We start from the raw sequence: 3,855 nt of genomic DNA, 5'->3' as shown, positions 1-3,855 counted from the left end.
GCATGGTATAGTCTGTAGAATGCTGGACTTAGAATCAGGAAGGTATGAATTTGGATCTTGTCTTAACTAGCTATATAAATTAAGGAAAGTCTTTTAAACTCTCTAAGTCTCAGTTTCTTGATACATAATATGGGGATAGTAATAGTATCTACTTTACATGGTTTGTTGTTTTAGGGAAAATATGTGTAAAATGATGTATTACCTGAAATACATACATACATACATACACAATTTTTATCATTACTCATAAGTATCATAGCTAATAAATGGATAGTTATTAAAATACCTTTATGTGATTTGTTGTTTTTGTTGCTAAGATGGAATTGCTATAAGAAGGGGAAGATTCTGGGTCAAAAGCATAGTTTAATTGGAAGGATAACATCAGATAATAAAGAACCAACAATAAAGTGCTCATTTTCAGTTTCCACTTCAGATGAGAAACTTTCTGATACAATCCAAATTGCTTCATTTTGAATCTTCCTTGCACAACATGTACAAGACATTAATTTGAAGGGTACTTTTCTACTTCTGAAGCAAGCATTCAATGGTCAAATCTCTATTATCTTAGTATAATGAGCGTGGAACTTCTGTATTAGAAACCAGTCTCATTAATGAAATTTCCTCTCATGGTTTTCTTTATTGTATGAAAAGCACAAATTTTCACTTAGAATAATTAAATGTTACTAGAAACACCACAGATACTGAAATTAAACAAAAATGATGTTTGAAATATTAAAAAATAACTTTCTTAAACCTTTCCTATCTCCTAAGCTTAAAAAATAAAGGATAAACCATTTAGGCCCCAGACTTTCAGTTTCTTCATCCAGAAAATAGGAAGTTAAACTAAATGAGTTCTAATGACTTCTCCTAGTTCTAAAAATCTGTAACTTCAAATTTTATGCTGTGTTCTATCAATCCTTCTTATGCAAGTTCCAGTTCAAAGGACTTCTTTATTCCTCAACCTTCTGCTGGAACAACTGATCTGCATTCAAAACTCTTTTTCTAATCAGTTTGTGGTTTCATCTCAGATAAGTAAAGAGGGCTGTGATAAATGGGTTCAGTCAACCATATTTGTCTGAGACCCATTCCTGGCACATTTAGAAGCATGGTGAAGTGCCAGTGAGTAGGGTTGGCAATTATATATATAACAATGGCTCACAGACAACAAGATACTGAGTAGATAGACTTTTTGGTGACTAGTTGAAGTACTAGAGTCCTATACAACAATATAAGTACCTTTTCAGTGTTTGATTTTCTGGCTTGGTTCTTGGTTTCAGTCTCTCACCATATACTCTTCCTGTGGTAGGCCGCTCCATTTTGTTGAACTGGACCATGAGGTCTGGGAACTGTACAGCGGAAATGGAAATAGGTGAGTTTTTTCATCAACAGTTGATTTATCTGCCCCCAAATGTTGATTTTCAAAATAATTTCAGGGGATTACTTGGAACAAGAGATAGAATGAGAGGGTAAAATACTTTTCATAGGTAGGGCTGAGCATGTAGACCTTTGGTGCTGGTTGAAGGAAGCAAATCAATGGAAATGGATAGAGTCATAACTGATACCTAGATAAGGCACAGGTTCTACCACCATCACCTGAAAATTTACTTAGATTGTTATATAATAAGTAAGAGCTCAAGTGAATACCACCTTTCACTGCACCATCTTGCCTCCAATACCCCCTTTTCATTTTTTTACAATCTCTTTAGGATGTATACATAGAAGCAGTATTGCCGAGTCAAAGGCTATGCACAGTTTTTTGACTTTTTGGGCATAGTTCCAAATTGTTTTCCAGAATAGTTGGATCAGTTCACAACTCCACCAACAATGCATTAGTGTTCCAATTTTCCCCACATCTTCAACATTTATCATTTTCCTGTTTTGTCATGTTAGCCAATATGATAGACATAGGATAATATCTCTGAGTTATTTTAATTTGCATATATCTAGTCAATAATTATTCAGAGCATTTATTCATATGACTATATAGCTTTGCTTTCTTAAAACTACCTATTCATATCCTTTGACCGTTTATCAAACGACTTGCATTCTTATAAATTTGACTCAATTCTCTATCACGTCCTTATAAGAAACACAGACTGTAAAAATTCTTTCCCAGTTTTTGCTTTCCTTCTAATCTTGGTTGTATTAATTTGTTTGTGCAAAACCTTTATAATTTAATATAATCAAAGTTATCCATTTTGCATTTTATAATATTAATTATCTTTTATTTGGTCAGAAATTCTTTCCTTCTCCATTGATTTGATAGGTAAACTATTCCTTGCTCTCCTAATTTTCTTATAATATCAGCCTTTATGGCTAAATCATTATTTTGGGATATGGTGTGAGATATTGTTCTATATTTAGTTTCTGCCATGCCGTTTTCCAGTTTACACAAGAGTTTGTGTCAAACAGTGAGTTCCTATCCCAGAAGCTAGAACCTTTGAGTTTATCAAATAGTAGATTGCTATTGTCATCTAATACTGTGTATTGCATATCTAATGTATTCCACTGATCCACCACTCTATTTCTTATTCAGTGCTAAATAGTTTAGATGATTTTTTCTTTATAATATATTTCTAGATCTGATTTGACTAGTCCATTGCATTTTTCATTAATTCCTGATATTCTTGACCTTTTGTTCTTCCAGATGAATTGTGCTATCTTTGTTAAATCTATAAAGTACATTTTTTTTTGTAGTTTGTTTATTGTGGCACTGAATAAGTAAATAGATTTAGATAAAATTATCGTTTTTATTGTATTAACTTGGCCTACCATGAGCAATTGCTATTTTTTCAGTTGTTTAGATCTGACTTTATTTGTGTGAAGAGTTTTGTAATTATGTTTATATAGTTCTTCTGTTTCTCTCTGCAAGTAGATTCCCAAATATTTTGTACTTTTTATAGTTACTTTAAATGAAATTTGTCCTTCTATCTCTTGCTGCTGTACTTTGTATTTTATACAAATGTTGCATCTTTACTAAAGTTCTTAATTATTGCAAGTAGTTTTTTGGCTGATTCTCTAAGTATCATCATATCATCTGCAAAGAGTGACAGTTTCCCCCTAATTGACCAGTCTAAATCCTTCAATTTTCTTTTCTTCTCTTATTACTAAGCAAACATTTCTAGTACAATATTGAGTAACAGCGGTGATAATAGAAAATGTTTTTTTCACTGCTGATCGTGCTGGGAAAGCTTCTAGCTTATCCTTATTACCTATAATGCTTGCTGATGGTTTTAGATATACACTACTTATCATTTTAAGGAAAACTACATTTATTCTCAAGTGTTTTTATTAGAAATGGTTGCTATATTTCATCAAAAAGTTTTTTCTGCATCTATATTGAGATAGTCACATATTTCTACTACTTTTGCTATTGATAAAGTCTATTATGCTAGTAGTTTCCTAATATTGAACCAGCTCTGCATTACTGATACATATCCCATCTGGTCATAGTATGTTATTTTGGTGACAAATTTCTGTAATCTCATTGTTAGCATTTTATTTAAAATTTTTGCATCTATGTTCATTAGGGAAATTGGTCTATAATTTTCTTTCTCTGTTTTAGTTCTTCTTGGTTTAGGTATTAGCACCATATTTGTATCATAAAAGAAATTTTGTAGGACACCATCTATTTTTCCAAATAGTTTATATAGTATTGGAATTAATTGTTCTTTACATGTTTGGTAGAATTCATTTGTAAATTCATATGACTCTGGAGATTTTTTCTTAGGGATTTCATTGAAGGCTTGTTGAATTCATTTTTCCTAAAATGAGGTTGTTTAGGTATTTTATTTCTTCTTTAATCTGGGCAATTTACATTTTTGTAAATGTTCATCCATTTTGAATTATTGTTAT

Source organism: Notamacropus eugenii, chromosome 4 (assembly GCF_028372415.1).
Source record: "Notamacropus eugenii isolate mMacEug1 chromosome 4, mMacEug1.pri_v2, whole genome shotgun sequence".
In the NCBI taxonomy this organism is placed as follows: domain Eukaryota; kingdom Metazoa; phylum Chordata; class Mammalia; order Diprotodontia; family Macropodidae; genus Notamacropus; species Notamacropus eugenii.
The sequence above is the reverse complement of the archived record's forward strand: the minus strand, read 5'-3'. Positions refer to the sequence as shown.